Here is a 17379-nt window from a genome sequence, read left to right on the forward strand (position 1 = left end):
ACTCCAAGACTGGCACTTCCCAGGCACTATGTGGATCTTGGAAAAGAAAAGAAGGAGATAGAAGCAGCCTCAGCCATAAAGATCTTCAAATCATGTCTTGGAATATTTACTCAATTTTAGAGTATCACCATGAAAGGTTATACCACCTGGAAAGCTGAAAATACTTATTTTTCAGGGAAATAAATCCTTTCCCTGTGAAAGGTGAGAGATGCCATAACATGGCAGGATCCAAGGCTGGATTGTGAATTACAGCTACAAAAGATGGCATAATGTATGGAAATCTGAAAACAAAATATCAAGGTTTGGCCACACAGAACAAAACGCAATCTTGGACCTAATGAAGGACTATGTGAAGTTGAATATCACAAAACAAGGTAATCAAAGGACCCTTTTATTCCATTTGGGGTGGGGTTTTTGTTTGTTTTGGGGTATTTTTTGAGATTAAACATATATCTTGGTGAGTTCAGATTTGCAATGGTTCCCAAAATGGACTGCCTGTTCTGCTATTATTCTGACATTCACAAAAAAATTCTAAATCAAGATTAGAATTATTTTTTTTCCATCAGTTTTTAAAATAATTTAGATCTTCTATGATTTAACTACAGAAATACCAGGGCATTGTAGAGTCAGAACAAAAATTACTTCTCTCGAAAGTATCTCCACTAACCTCCTACTGAGGACCACATAATGTCATTCGACCCTGAGCAGAGAAAACAGCTAAATACCATTCCACATATTCCACTTTTTATCTTTTTTTTTTCTTTAACTTATGAAAAATTCACTGATTTTAAAACAAACAAAAAAAACCACTCCAAACCCATATCAGTGGTCAGGATCTTTCACCTGTTAAACAGGTTATCAGCTGCTGCTGTTCAAAAAAAAGCTGCACATTCCTGAAGCAGAAAGACACACAAGCCCACTCTTAGTGAGAACAAATAAGGACCATTTTATATGAAACACCAGTTTTTGTCTGAACACCTATTCCATCTACAAATCAGAATAATTATCTTGTTCCCTTACCCCACGTTAAGGGCTTTGAACAGTCTCAGTATCTTGCTTGTCAGCTTAACTGAGATCAGAACTAAAAGGGGTAGAAATGTGCATTAAAATGCTCTGCATCAAGACAATTGCTTTTCTCTTCTCTTTAAACTAGTTCTGCAGTGAGCAGCACTGTCCTCAGCTCTGTAGATTTAAAGACCTTTTAAACCAACATAAAAATAAAATTCCTATCTTTCATGTAGGATTTCTCTATGACCTGGATTTGTGTGGCCTTCCTGATCAACTTCTTTTGCAATTTTTGCTTTTTGCAATTGTTTAGTACTTTCTTTTAAATTTCTAAAAATAATTACCTTTAACATCTGAGCTTCATTTTTCCTGTTTTTTAATGACAAAAATAGAAAACTAATTTCATTTCATTCTCAAGTTATTTACATATTTATAATAATTTACAAACTCAAAGAATGAATCAAACTTTGAACACCTTTTTTTTTTTTTATTTCTAAGCAAGCTGTATTTTATAATCATAATAACTGTCTACCACACACTCTTCAATCCATAGATATGACGTAGCATTTCCCGTCTGAATTTCAATTAAACATTGTGATTGAAAATAAAGAAAAAATAACCCATTTTCAGGAGGACACTAATTACTGGAAAATTAGAATATGAATGTATCAGTCTAGGAACTGGTGTTTTGGCATCATAGCAAGAACAGCAGCTAAGAATCAGAATGAATTACTGGCTTGAGATTAACCTGAAATGCAGAAACCTGCCATTTCCCTGAGCTGGTCAGACTTGTTATATTATTTATTCCAGTGAAACCACAATGTCTGCTTTTGATTGTGAGCCAGGAAAGATCATAGAAATTGCCAAGCAGAAAACTTGCATTAAGTGCCCCTAGCAATAACTTCCCACTTGCACTTGAACTTGATTTACATAGGCAGTAGAATTGGACCCAAAAATGCTGACTTTACATCATGCAGGCCCAATGTGAAAAAGAAATATTGTCTTAAAGCATCCAAACATACTGGGTTACACTGATGGTTTACTTGAGTAGGTTCCAATCTGCAGCCATATCAGTTAAGATTTCAATTCCTAACCAGACACAAAAGAGAAAATTACCTTCCCCTGGATTTCTCTTTCATGAGTGCTGCACAGAAGAAATCTCAGCTGCTCATACAGTAGGTGAACACTGACTGGACTTACTCAAGATGCCAAAAATCCTCTCTTTTGGCCAGCTAAATGTATCAGACATTCTGTCTTCAGTCACTACTAGTGCTGCTTCAGTAGCTGGGTTTCTGAAGATCTATCCCATCCTTCTATCAATATTTAAGGCAAAACCAACCTATTTTTTAGGTAGAATTTAAGGATCTGTATTAGAAAATAGCAAGACCTCCTAAACTAATTTCAGATTGTTATTTTGCAGCTTCAAAGCCATGCCTGTTGCTGGTACTTCAAAACCCCTGCTTCTTTGACTCGTGTTGCTCTTCAAAATGACTCATACTCATTACAAAAGGAGGTGTAACCTAAGGAGCTGGTACAGGAAAAATACAAAACCTCACCATCTGACAGAAGCCAAGAGACCAGAAGTTTCTGTGTTGCTAATAATAGAGTTGCTATTGATTAGTATTTACAGTAAAGAACTTGGAGCATTGAGGTCCTTTTGTGATTGATAATTACCTTCTGTCTCAGCAGAAGTAGATCATCCATAGTGGGATGAAGCTGCATTCAGCACAGGCCTCCAGACTGGGATTCTCAGCAAGGCAAAATTGATTTTTCCCCCCTGACCCCAAAGGGCAGCTGACTTGGGACTGCACCAAAACAAAACAGCTTGAGATCTGGCTGTATGAACTCTTCATTTCTGGGATTTTGGCTTCTCTCTAAACATGCATCCAGTGTCTTCAGTATTAGGTCATAACCAGTCCCCCTGAGAGTTCAGATTTATCATTCAGAAGCATAGATTTCATTAGATAATATACAGATATTCCACATGATCTTAGTTAGAAGGCCATGCAATTAATGATGAGTTAGTTAATTAATGGTGGATGTTGCAGCAGGTGGCAGTTCTACTCCAGCTGGTTCAGCCACCTGCTATTAGCTCCATGTTAGCCTGGCTGCCCTGCACCTAGCACTTGAAAAGTGTTATCTCAGGCTGCAATTAAAGATATGTCCTTTATCTGCAGTCCCTTTCCGGGAGAGAGGGGCATGACTCACCACTCCAAATTCAAAAATGCTTCTTTTTACAGAAACATGTTGTAAATTTTACATTAGCACTTCAGTAAGGAAAAACATATCCTCTATCAGCCTGTTGCATTTATATCGATAAATGTGTCATTTTGACTTTGGAGTTCCCTTTTATAAAAATATATGTACATATTAATGGTGATGCTATGTATATCTGGGGCAAAGAACAGAAAAAAACTCACATTTTCTGCTCAGCATATGAAGCCACTAATTAAGAAAAAAAAAAAAAGGTGGCCTATGTCATCAGCAATAGTCTCTCTTATTTGTCTGATGGATGAGTTTACATATCAAAAATTAAAGGTAAAGATCACAGGATCATTCATACATAGATACACCTCTTATAGGAAGCAATCTCTAAATTTACCATGAAAATTATTGGCCTGAAAATTCTTCACTAGACCCATGACACTCGCTTCCATCATGGACTGTGAATCAAAATCTGTGTGAAATATCTCTAAGTGTGAAAGACTTGACCTGATCTCTAGACGAAAAAGAAGGAGAGATGAACTCAGATAACTCATTTTGTATGCATAAAGTAATCCTTCAAACAGTCACAATCAGCTGGAGGAATGACATGTGAAATTATTTTTAAAAATGCAGCAAAATACCACTGCTAAAGCCCATCCTGTCTCCTTATTAACCCTTCCTTCTAAAAATGCTATTTCAACAAAAATCCTGAACTAGTGGTAGGAAAGGCCATCTTCATCCATCATCCTTCATCCATCATCAAATGGTGTGTGAATATTGAGTGAACATCTTTTCTTCAATTTTCTTCTGACATGCTTTAGATGTAATTGAACATTTATCACTTCTCTTTGAAGTTGCTGAGGTTGGGTACTTAAGAGGTTCCAGTCAGCCATCTACCACATGTTAAGGATTAGTTTGTGCTGGTTCATTATGGAAAAAATATAATAAAAGACTAATTAAACCAGTTACAGATTGTGTGTTCTATTCTGGTTTCCTTGCTCATCTCTAAATTAAAATTTATTTTATACTTCATCATTTTTTGGTTTTATTCTTCTCAATACGTTTTTTTTTTTTCCTAGGTGAAGAAGTGTTCTCTATCTCCTCAGCAGGCAAAAACTATCAAAAGGAGATAGGATTAAAAAAAGTTTAAAAATATAAAGATATATCATACTACAGCTACAGTTTCCCCCCACTCTGTCTTCATTTTGTTCAAAAATGAAAGTTTTGAGAAGCAGTAGAACATATATTCATCAGCTGGGAAATGAGAAAACAGTTATTGTTATCACTTATTTTTTCATCTACTGAGCAGAACAGAGGATATCGCTTAAAAAAAAAAATTGACAGGAGGCTCATATTTTCCCCTGAAGTTAAAATGTATATTTTAAAAACTCATAAATTTTTATATATAAAGATTCCAGGTAGCATAGATCTCACTATGTTTTTAGATATGCTTTTCCAATAGACAGCTATCCTTCATTACACACCCTATTTCTAATAAGTCTGTCTCTTCCTTCTTTTCCAGCTATTGGATTTCATTATGCCTTTTCTCTGATAAATTGAAAATCCTTCTGACACCATTATTTAATTTTTCATTGCTGAGGAATCCCTTTCGATCTCACGTGCTCTTTAGCTGGGAAGTATTGCATGGATGGGTGGGAGAAAACTGCAATATCCACTTACGGCACTGTATGACAGCCCATCCTGGCCAAATTTAAACAGCCAGCTACCAGAAAAGCACATTAATAAAAATACAGACCTTGAAAGGGCAGCCATTTCAGTAATGATATGGTAATTATTAACCTAAGCACTTGTAGGGAGGAAGTAGTATCCAAATTTATGAAAGCATGAGTCCTTGTCAGATTCCCCTAAATTTAGAAGTTAGAGTATGCTACTTGAAATGACTGTGGACTGGTGAGATTGTATTTCTAGATATCTGTGAGTAAATGTATTTATTGAAATTTCTTACTTTTTTATCATCACTCATTAGTATAGTACCCATATACTATTAAGTCTCTATCACATGTTTTAATCATTTTTTATAATGTGATCATATATATTATCACAGAAATCACAGAGATTTGAAGAAAAGTTATTAAAAGATTGAGAAAAAAAATTTCTTAGATTAACTCTTCACTATCAGCATGATTCACCATCATCAACATTCTTCCGCAACAAAGATCAAACAAAGGCTGCTTTAAATTTTAATTGCAATGTCACATATTGTGATGCTATAACAGCCTTAGTAACTGCAAAATGCTATGATATGCATTTGATAGAAAGTAAATGGATTATAAATGGAAAATAGATGGATTATATTGATAATAAAGTTAAAATGAGATGGCTAGATTTCCCCACAGTTCTTTGCTGACAGGCTGAAGGTGGAAGAAAATGGTAGTATAGTGTCAAATATTATTCAGAATGACAAGCTAAAAGATGTTTTCTTATTTGACATCACTGGGCAGTGTTAGAAGTTTAAATCAGTTATTAAGAGACTTATGCACATTAAGCCATGCAGCTGTCAAATACGGCTGCCTGTCAGAGATTCTTCTGAAGCTGGGACAGCCACTGCACACAGAATTTCAGTGCCAAAACTCCCTTAATAAGCCCCTAAAGTTCAATTGTGCTCTCTGTAAGGATGTGAGAGGAGTTTTGGAGAATTAATGAAAATGTGGCACAGGACACCAAATGTTGAATTTGGCACATATGAATTGCACTGAATGATGAAGAGTGAGAGGGTTAGTAATCAGCAATATTAATTGTGTAATTTCAGGCACACACAGCATGACAGCCAAGAGGAGACTACAAATACCATAGGGATGGAATAGCTGTAAGATACAGTAAAAATAGTTCAAGACCTGCTGATGTCCTCAAGCTCAAAAAACATTAACAGTTCTGGACAAATCTTTCTTTCCTAGTCCTCTTTTCTCTACAATAGGAAGTTGCATCCTTACTCCTGTGAGATATCAGTCCCTTTGGTCTTTTCCCTCACTTCCCAATCCTCAAACCCTCACCATGTGATATCTTCTAGACTTTCTCCATACATTTCTTAACAGGTCCTGGGGATACGATGCCACCTCCTTGCACAAACCTAAACCAGCGCAGTTTGTGCTGTTGTGTTAGCTATCCACTTATCTGGCTTTAATAATTTTTCTTCCTACAGGCATTTCAATCAGAAATAGAAATACCCTAGTTAATTTTCTACACTTGTGTCAGACAGTTAGATGGTTGGTTAAGATCGCTTTTCTAAATTTATTCTTTCAGTTGAGGAAAAGACAGACCAAACTCAATCCTTGCACATTTAAAATGCATGAACTAGCTTGGGCACCTGGGAATGCATGGCAGCTTGCCAACCTGTACATATGTAGCTCTTAACCAGACAAAAAAAATGTTCTGGTTTAGCCCATAAGACACAGGAGGACAGAAAACATAGTCTAACAATAGTATTTACAGAAGATGTGGCAAGCTGGAAGGACTGTAGTGCAGAGACACAGGACATATGAAATAAATACCTAAGAAACCAGGGCTCACATGTCAGATGCTCACTACTGTGACCTGTGGTCTCAATGAATTTTTAGAGCTTCACAAAGTTTAGTGCCAGAAGGACACATTCCTGGTCATTACTGGGACAGTTACTCGAACACTAAGTGATTCATCCAATAACTTAAATATTAGTAAATCACTGGAGTCTACTGAGGACTAAATTCCTGTATTTCACAGAATAACTTCAAAATTACACTCATGCCCAAGGCCAGTGTAGTGGCTTAGAGCTCACAGCGAGAGATGCCAAAGTTTTCTGCCAATAAAAATTATTTTGTGGTAAAGATGGCAGACTGCATGGAAGTGCCAGAGGGCCTTGTGATTGCTTCCCCAATAAAACAACAGGCTCTGAGATGACAGATCGTTACCATGAGGGGGTGAAATCTCTGGAATAACTGCTCAGGTCCCTATTTACTGCTGCCCTACAGCTCTGCTCCCACCTAGCACTGGTTAAAGTTGCCCCCCCAGCAATGGCTACTCAGACACTCAAAGTGAGTTCCTTGCCCTTTCCAGCCAAAGTTTCCCTCTTGTAATTGCAGGTATAGCCCAAATTCCTAATTCTCACATATACCACAGACATGCTAAAAAATGCTTAAGACTTATTATTATGCCAACATAAGCCTTGCTAAATCTGTGACCTGTTAACTGGGTAATTCACCCTGCCCTTCAAAAAGGCTTTTCCTCCTTTTTTTCTTGCTACACTGTTAGTCATAGCGCTGTCCTCTGCCATTTCACAAAGGATAAAAGGCAAGATGAAAGAGCAAAGAAAATAGAAATACTATATCTGAAAAAAGACGTGAAGGAGTCAGGTTGCTATTCTCAAGTATCTCAGGGGAAAGTTAAGTATATCCTGTAATTTTGGAGAAAACTGAAGGGAAAGCTGAACAGATTTTGTTGAAGGACAGGAAACTTCTCATATTGCATAGAACTAATCAAAAACTCCTATGATCCACAGCCCCTGTGGTTTGTCATAAACTGATAAAAAACACTATCTGACAACTGCAAGAGAAGCAACTCACCTGGGAAATAGAGAGTTGACTGAGGAGCATTTTGTGTCAAAGAAGCACGAGCTGAGATTCACCAGTTGCTATGCATAAGAAATGTGGCCACTGTGCTCATTAATTCTTGAACACTCTTTATTTTAGTGCTAAAAGTGGTGCGACATTTAGGTCACCTTTAGTCTGAATTTGGCATTTACCTCACAATTAGATTAATGAACACTCAGGGAAAGCTCAACAAATGCTAAAATCCAGTGAAATTGAAAACACTTTGGTGGCCATTAGAAGCCTACATTTCATCAGGAAAAAGTGACTAGTTCATTTTGATCATAGGATATTGCGTAGGTTTGTCTAATTTTCCTAGGCTTATCTCCAAATATTTAGCAGTTTTTCCACAGCCCTCTCCTATACTTAAGGAATGACAAAATCTTCATGTCTTGGAGGGTGTCTCCCCTCTGAAGGGGCTCAAGGGAACAAACAATCTTACTCCAAGGTCTATGATCTTGATTGCAACATAGGAGAGGAACTGAAATAATAAAAAACCCCCATTGTCATCTTGAAGATAGGACAGATATAGGTCATCCCTGCAAGTAGGAATGCAAGGGCTAACACGATCTCAGTCTGTGCAGAAGGATTGTGCAGTCTCATGGCCAATGATGTGAAAGTACACCCAGCATAAGTTGGTGCTAGTGAAGATGGGAGCAGGGATGCTTTTCCTCCCTCTCCCACAGTAAACCCAGGCCTGCATATGCTAATTAATAGTCCTTGTGATCTGAAACTGAGGGATTAGTAAGCTCTGTGTAGACTGTGCTATCATAAAGTACAAGGTCATACTCATAGGGATTAATATCAGGACTATCTGATCTATGCTGATGTCTCATCAGTTAGAAAAAATAGAGGGGAAAGACCTGATGTGCATTTTTCAATGAGAGGATGATGAGAAGCAATTAATTTGGTGTGATCATGAAAAAGCCAAATCACTGCAAGGATCTTTGGATGACTGCTAGGATCTAAAAGATGAGGTAGTTCCAGTAGTGATACAAGTTACTAATGATGTTGTAAAAGCCTCCATCCAGAATATTGAACATAATTCTGGCCACCTATATTGGAGAGAAATTTGATCAAATGGTAACAAATGAAGAGACTGGCCATTAGGATACCCAAGGGAACTTAGAAACCATTGTAGAGACTAAAAGATCTCACCTTGATTAGCCAGGAAAGCAGCAATAATAGAGTTCTCTTCAGACATAACAAAGGACTGAAAGGTAAAAGAATTTTGAAACCTCAAGGTCGCTACTAGTGAGGAAATAAAGCAGCTCAGCTTGAACCTAATGAAAAGTACAGAGAAAATGAAAAGTCAGTAAGCTCGGAAAGTTTTGCCACAGCCTCCTTGAAAAAGCATCAAGAAAAATTTCACTCATTCTAAGACAGAAAACAGTCACTCAGTGGGAAGAATCCCACAAAACTGTAAAATCAGGATAATATAGGTCCTGTCCAATCCTGCGTTACCACAAAGCTTCATAGACTGCTGACATCCACCTAATTCTGAATCTAATGCTAGCTGATCAATAATAGATTCAAAAGTATTTGGAGAGTGGGCAGACCCACAGTAAGCCTTGTTTTTTGAGTCCCCCATAGTAAAAACCATTCATGTGACTGAAAACCTTCTACAGAACTTGATAAAAGACATTGAGCAAAGCAGATAGAAAGAAAGAAGCCCCAAGGACAGAGAACACAATTGGTTATCAGGGTGCTGGCTCCAGTGAGGTATCTTATCACCTCGTTTGTTACAATTAGAGAAATTACTTTCCTTTTAGGTATTTAAGGTCTTTTTCAAAATAACATCAGTAACATCATTGAGTCCTAGTAAAAATGATGGCAAACAGTGGTATGTGGGAAAGAGGGCATATTTTATAAAATTAGCTTAGAACAAAGGATGTTTTCTTATTATTCACACCATATATTCACACTTTTTTCCTTCAGCTGGAAGAACTAAGTAAAAAAGATAATTAAGTGTTCAAAATCAGATAAATTTCTTCAGAGTAATGATAATTAAACTGTGTCTCAGTTTGGTAACTTTATTTTTAAATAAAAATAAATGCAATATATTATTATATGTTTTTAAAATATATTGTGCTAGCTGAGTAAATTTTTTTATTCTTTTTTCTTTTTGATAATCACTTGAAAACTAAACAGATTATAAAAATTGTATAGTTGCCTAAAAAAGCAAATATACTGGACTTAGTGACCCAGGAGGTCTATTTCAGATTCATGTTCCAAGAACAACATGACATGGCTTTTGTGCTAGGATATGAAAGCTCTCAAAATGAAAAGTGTTATCTTCTATAAAGTGACAATGATGGCAATGAGCCCATTTTTATTGGATCATTTCTAAACTGGATATGAGGAACTTTTGATATATATTTACTCAAGTTTTCCCAAAGATTTTTCTATTTCACATTTCCCTGGTTTCCTTTGTATCTATCTAAAGATTAAGAGACAATCTTTTCTTCAACCCACCAAACCCTGTTTCAGTATTACTATATTGAGCTTGAATAGTTAAGTGGAATCTGAAGGTTCTTTAAAAATATAAAGAAGAAAAAAAGAAGGCTTTGATAAAAGGTTATATATCTTCTGTATACTATATTATCTCAGCATAAGTAAAAGTATACTTATTTTAATCAAAATATGACAGAGGGCACAGCTGCATTGATATATGGACAATGTAATCCTACAAGCTGTCAGAATCACAAATAGAGAAGATGAATTTTAAAGGCAGGAAAGCAAACATACTCAGTGTGAGAAAGGTTACTGCTGAAAGGACTAATCTGACTTTTTAGAAGAGCATAGAAAAGATATTACATGTTGACCTTAGAGTGTGTCACCAGTTGTTTTTCAGAAAAAAATATAACAAGTCCTAACACTCTTTATGCTTTTCAGCAGCAAAACTCATCTCAAAACATCTAGCTTGTCATCTGTGCAACTTTGCCCTTTACATACAGAGCTTTAGGTGAATATACTTATTGCTACAGATTTCCCTGCTGCTTTTGTCTAAGAAGTCAACAACAAATTCGTGTTACCTTAGTGTTTTTTATTCTTTCTGAGGGGCAGTGAGGCATTTCAGTTTACACAACAAAACTCCACCTGGTTTCACATTCAGCAAGCAAACTTTGCACCTGTGAATTCAGATGCACAGGAGATTTGCTTTACGATTAGAGCCTAGGCTGAAAACACAAACAAAATGGGTCTGCTTTATCAGTAACAGGTGTAACCACAAGTTGTTCTTAAATTTCAGTATCTGTGGGTTTACAGGTAGCCTTCAAATAACAAGTCTACTAAAGAAAGAGTATTACAATAAACAGCATTCCCGACAGCTTGTGTTCCAGCTGCGTTGTCTTTATTTACCAGACCCCATACCTGGTTTGCAGCTTGTATAACACCCTGACTACCCACAGACAGAATAAAGAAAAGCATGTGTGTTTATCTTGATGGTTAGTCTGTAAAACACATACAATTTCACAGATAAAAACAATTTCTGCCTGAAGTTAGTGATTAAATTGCAGTTTTCTGATTTTAGAGAGAAGAGACTGGGTGACTTGTAATTTAGCCTGAGCACTGTATCTAATGTTAATTGAAAGAGTAGATATTATTTGACAACACTGCTGGAAATCTGGCTGGATTCCAGGAAAAGAGGGAAAAGATGATAGAGCTGTTTATTTTGCATTAGCTACTCTGAATAAAATGTCTAATTTAATCCAGATTGTTTTTTCACCCAGAGGGATTAATAATCTAAAAATGGCCAGAAGACTATAAGGGAAAAGCCATTTTTCTATTTCAGAGTTAGCACCTATAGTTTTTTCATTTTATTAATGAAAAGTAGCTGAAAGATATTTTGTATTTCCATAGAAGCGAGAGAGAACAACAACCAATTAGGAAATTACATTCTATTTGTCATCACTCAAGAGCATCCCCAGCCCACACCTGCAATAAAGCCCCCATATAAATAATGCAAGAGGAGACTTTTTACAGATAAAATGAGCTTAGAATAGCAAAGTTTCTTCTCAAGTGACTCTGATCAGTTCTGTACAGGAAAAGGAGGGGGCAGGAGTGCTCTGTGGAAATCCTGCCTTTGGTTCTTTTCTGCAGCAGCAGATATTCAGCAGCAGGAGGCAGTGGGTATTCTGTGTCTTCTACTGGCTGAGTACCCTCACGATTCCCTACTCCACAAAACATAAACCCTCCAGTTTGTTTAAAGAACCATCCAGAATAAAGGTCCCAGACCATCTTTTCACCATGCAATGCATCTAGAATGACAAGTGAAACCTCTAGTCAGCAGCAGACAATGGGGGAAGAAACCTTTGCCTTCTCCTAAATGGAATGAATGAGAGGAACAGCTTTATTTCAACAACTGGACTGCAGCTTCAGTAATGATTTTTTCTAGTTATTAATTGGCTGTTATTTTTGATAAGGGACACATGGATGCATATTACCTTAAAGTGTTACAAGTTTTTCATCAAAAGAAAGCCTTCGTACCTACAAGATTCCTCCAAAATATAAAAGGAAAATAAGAGACAACCATAAAACTGTTCAGCTAGGACCAGAGGCTGTGTCAAAGACAGCAGCAGGTCCAAATGAGTGTGTAGGGAATCTGACACGCTGCTTGCAATTCAGAACAGAAACACCCTAAGAGAAAAGCCGACAAGGCACCAAACTAACATGACTGGAAGCTACAATTCTTAAAAGTTACACTTTTCTGGGCCTTTTTATGTTTGAAATGATTGTAACAGACAACAGGATATGCAGAGAAGGATGATGGAGAAATTTGAACTTACTAAGACTACTTGATAAAATAATTTCTTTTTGTTTTTTAAACTTTTAAAAATGTATTGCAGTACAGTGCTGAGAAAAGCATGCATGTACTGATTTCTATTGCTCTTCTTAGATACTTCATCAGCCCTCAGTAATCTGCTATCCAAGCTCCTTTGATGTTTTAGGAAATTTATTACTGCAATATCCTTGCAGGTTAAGGAACTGCTATCAGCCCTCTTGGAACAAATAAAGCAGGTGGAGAAGGAAATTTCATATCAAATAAGGAAACTGTTTTAAAGTTAGGAATGAAATCTAAATTTCTTTAGCTCAGCATTTTAACCTCTGATTAAATGTCAAGTTCAAAAGCATTTTTTTTTTCTTTATCATTGCTCCCACATAAAAAATCCAGGCTCAGATCACACCAGAGATAGACTATTTATGAATACACCGAAAATCATTAAATTTAAAAAGAAACAGACAAGCAGCAAATTTTGCCCCACTAATATTTCTAAGATGATCAGGATAAGACTTTTAGCGTTCTGTTCAGCAAGAACCCTTGGACAGAACCAGCCAGACACGAAATTATAAGAAATATGGCTCGGTATCCAGGTATTGTAATGGCTAAAAAGATGACCCACAGGAGGGGAAAAAAAAAATATCTCCAACATATTTATTTATTAGACAAAAGGAATTAAGAATTAATTAAACAAAAGAATTAAGGTGACATACACTTAGAAGAATGATTCTGAAAAATTTCAAAATTCATATTGTCTCAAACCTAACTTGATAAAATCATGGGAGAAAAAAATGCCATGATCAAGTTCTACTAGATATCGATCTACTAGGTATTGATCATATGGGAAAGAATGTCAGAATCATTGTTTGCCTTATTCATATGCTAAGATGATGTCAAGGCATTTTCTACTGTCTGTTTTTCAAGAGTTGAATTAGAGGCATCCTAGGTGTTCCCAGAAAAAACTCTTAGTACAAACTGTTTACTAGACTCTCAGCATTTCTTACTTCTTGAAAAAGAAACAACGAATTTCAGGGCCACACAACCACATGTTAAGTATGACAGTATTAGCAGAGCTGAGGCACTGAGTTATTGAATAGCTCATTAGAAGGACACACATTGAACTGTAAAGGTTATAAAAAGACACATCCAAACTTGCTAACAGTTGCTTTCATGAGAAATTTCTATTGAAAAGGTCACTAAAGAGCCTGACTTCCCCCCTGCTCCAAATTACCATGCAATTGAACAGTACTGTGCCAGAATTACAGGAGGTATTAACAACAAGAAAATTAAAACACCTAGAAAAATTTAATAGTTAATAAAAATCACAGAAGCAGCAAGGTTAATATTATATTTGTTGTCTTCTAGACAAGGTCAGACTGGGATATGGGAAGGATAACACTACATACATATTAACACAAATTATATTGTACAAATACACATATTTCTGCCCAGACACACACATATACATGCATGCATGAATGCTTTACTCTTACATGCCTCTCTACATACTGGCAGAAAAAAGTCAATAATCCATTGATTTACAAAAGCATGGATAGCACATTATCCCAGTCCCACTGATATGAAACAACTCATGTGGGGGTAAAAGAGGAGGAACACAATGGTGGACAAAGCCTTGGGTTCACTCTTTTATTTTTTCATAAATTACTACAGCTTATCTACGTTCTCCCAGCTAGGCAGCTGGAAGACCTAGCCCTTTGAAGCACAAGTATCTCATTCCCTCCTTGTACAAGAAAACACATTTGACCTTTTATTCTTTTAACAGTTTATCTCAGATCTCTAATACACCAAAAAAAGAAAAAGCTTAACTGTCATTAGACTGACATAAGAGAATATTTGAAGTTATTTCAGCAGGTTATAGATTAGCAACAAAAATTTTTTAAAAGTCCTTTTTTTCAATAAATATTGTAAAGGGAAAAGAATGCTTTGTGTTTGGGGACCACATCATGCAGTGTGGAAACACATATCACATGGTTAGGGATAAAAAAAGTAAAAACCCCCAAACAAAGTTTTTCTTTTCCTTTCTTGCCTTTGCTGTACTAAACAAAACTAAGCAACCTCAAGTAATGTGAAATGAAATCACGGTTCTTATCTAGGTCACAGTTTTTCTCTTTTTAGTAAATAGATAATGACTCATCTTCACCATCCTCAAATTAATTTCTCCACATTATGGTATAAATACACCAAAGTCACAGGTTGAAACAGACAGTGTAAGGGAGAGGTGAGCACATCTCAGCCCAGACAATCATAGGCTAAAGGTTCTTTATTATAGATCAGAATGGAAGTGGAGATGACAGGATCTGTATCCTCTGCTTACTTATTGTATCACTTGAACAATTTAGCAATACTCAACATTGGCCATCCTGTAATCATTCTGGTCCCAGGACTCCTGGTCCTCCAGGCATTCCCAGTCACTTGCCTCAGTCTCAGCACTCTAAGATGAGAGAACACCTGCTGGCTACAGAAACCATTTCAAACATTTTCCTTATACTTCACTCCCAGGACCAACATTCACTAACATAACGGGATGCTGGATTTATGCATTTATGATGACTAATATGCAGCTTTGTCTACTCAGGCCAGCAGGCAGGAAGTTCAACATTGCAAAGGTATGGCCAAAAAGCCCACAGTGGGCGTTCAATGCCCAGCATCCTGAATTCAAACCTCAGCTCCTTTCCTAAGCACAATTTATCAGGCCCTTTTCTGCAGTGTTAGTCATTCTCCTGCCAGCCATTATCTTCCATTGTTCCACTAGACATTCTCTAAAATAGGTCAATGACTTTTTGCATAGCTTTTCATACTCTCAAGTCCATCTTTTAAATCATTGTGGGTTCAGTTTATGTTGTGTATATCTCTTTGCTATTTTTGTATATTGCCCTGTCAGCATTACCTTCCTGTGCACAGCTTTCCAGTCCTTTCAGAGGACAAACATTCTGCTTTTGATTCTGTTATCAAAAACTTGCTGTTTATCAGTCACAATCTCACTGCTCCCATGCATCTGGGTTTTTCATGGGGTTCATCAAAAGTAACTTTTGTGTCACCTACAGCACATAAAACTTTGGAAATGGCACACACTAATCCCACATGTAGTCATAATAGTTGGCTGTAATTATGAAACATGAAGCCTTAAATATTCAAGCCACCTATGCAGACAACCTCTGATAATCCACAAGGCATTTCTCCCTCCAAAAACCATGTTTGGCATCATGTATGTTAATGTACTCCCTAAGATCCCACATTCTTCTTGTATAACCAAGGTACCCAAAAATAAGGGCTTTTTAGATGCTAAAACTGCAGCCTTCTAAAAATACTTCATATCAAAACTTGCAACAAGCACAAAGAAAAAAAGCCACTAATTACTTACTTCCAGTTGGTTGAATTAATTACTATTCCAAAAATGCATATGCTTAGGGGAAAAAAAAAGTCAGCTTTTTGACAGTTTGATCTAATACCCTAATACAATATGCACCAGTGCCACATGATGAATGGAAAGCTAAACCAAAATGGAAAATATACATGAGAGTAAGATTGAAAAGATAAATTATTTTCTTATTTGGACATGTTCCATTAGAAAAAATGATACCAAAATTCTGCTTCTTAAAGTTAGCTGAATTCTGAATACACAGGCAGTGATGAAGTGTTACATAAAGTATCCAGCAAGTTTTCTCCATAGAAAGCAGGAGTATCTTTTTCTCTTCCTGTTGAAAGCATTGTCCAATGCAAGGAAGGAGTAGAAAAGGACTACTAAAAGTACTTTAAACAGTACTTTAAGTATGTCCCTGGATAAAGAAGATTCTCTTTGTAATTTTCCCAAACATGGATTTTGAATAAATCTGGAAAGTGAAAAGAGGAAAGCATTGAAACAACCACATAAATACCTTCTTTAGAGACACATGCAAGTTTTGACATGGAATAAATGGAAAAGGGTGGGAAAAACTTTCTCTCTGAGTAAGGGCTAGTGTGACTCTTCCAGTACTATGAGTCAGCTGTAGTTTGGTAACTTGCCATTAAAACATTCCCCTCCAAATAAGGTGACAAAAAGGATTTGATAAAAGGTTAAGATATTTATATATATAGTGCCTAAAGGAAAGAGACATCTCTCTCCTCTCAGAAACCAGGCTTGTTTTTCCACACAGACCCAAGAATCTGCTATGTTTGACCTTTGGCCTTGGTGCTCATCTCCAGGAACTATTTATCCATTGCTTTTTCCATCGTCTCCACACATATCTTGCTATCAGGGAGGAGGAAGGGTAAGGCTTCCAGTGCACTTTTATCACCTTCCATGGTTTGTGTTCTATCTCTCCTATCTCTTTTGTTTTTATCTTAGTGTGGCACGTTGCAGGCAGCAGACGCTGAACCAACCAATTGGAGAACAGCTGCGCTCCTGTGCTTGTCAATAGCTGGGCTTTTGTCTGCACATCAATACTCACTGCTATCGCTGCCATCTCAACCCTGGACATCTCCAGTGGTCTTCTCCTGCTGTTTCTAATAACTCTTGAACTCCTAACATAACAGCATTTTATAAGAAAGAATAAGATAGGTTTTAGAGTTGAAAAAATCAACACCATGTCCTACCTCCATATTTCAAGCTGACAAGAGCGAGACTAATCTCACACAATGGTAGTTGTCTACCTCTGAGCTAGTTTTACAGGTTGCTTTTGCAATCAGTAGAAAGAAGTGGACTTATCTTAGATACAATTCACTGAATGCCTCTCCTAGGCACCAGACAGACCTCTTGGATGTCTGCCTTACAGCAAGATAAACTGCATCCTACAAGAGTCCATTTTTCTC

This window comes from Poecile atricapillus, chromosome 5, assembly GCF_030490865.1.
Source record: "Poecile atricapillus isolate bPoeAtr1 chromosome 5, bPoeAtr1.hap1, whole genome shotgun sequence".
In the NCBI taxonomy this organism is placed as follows: Eukaryota; Metazoa; Chordata; class Aves; order Passeriformes; family Paridae; genus Poecile; species Poecile atricapillus.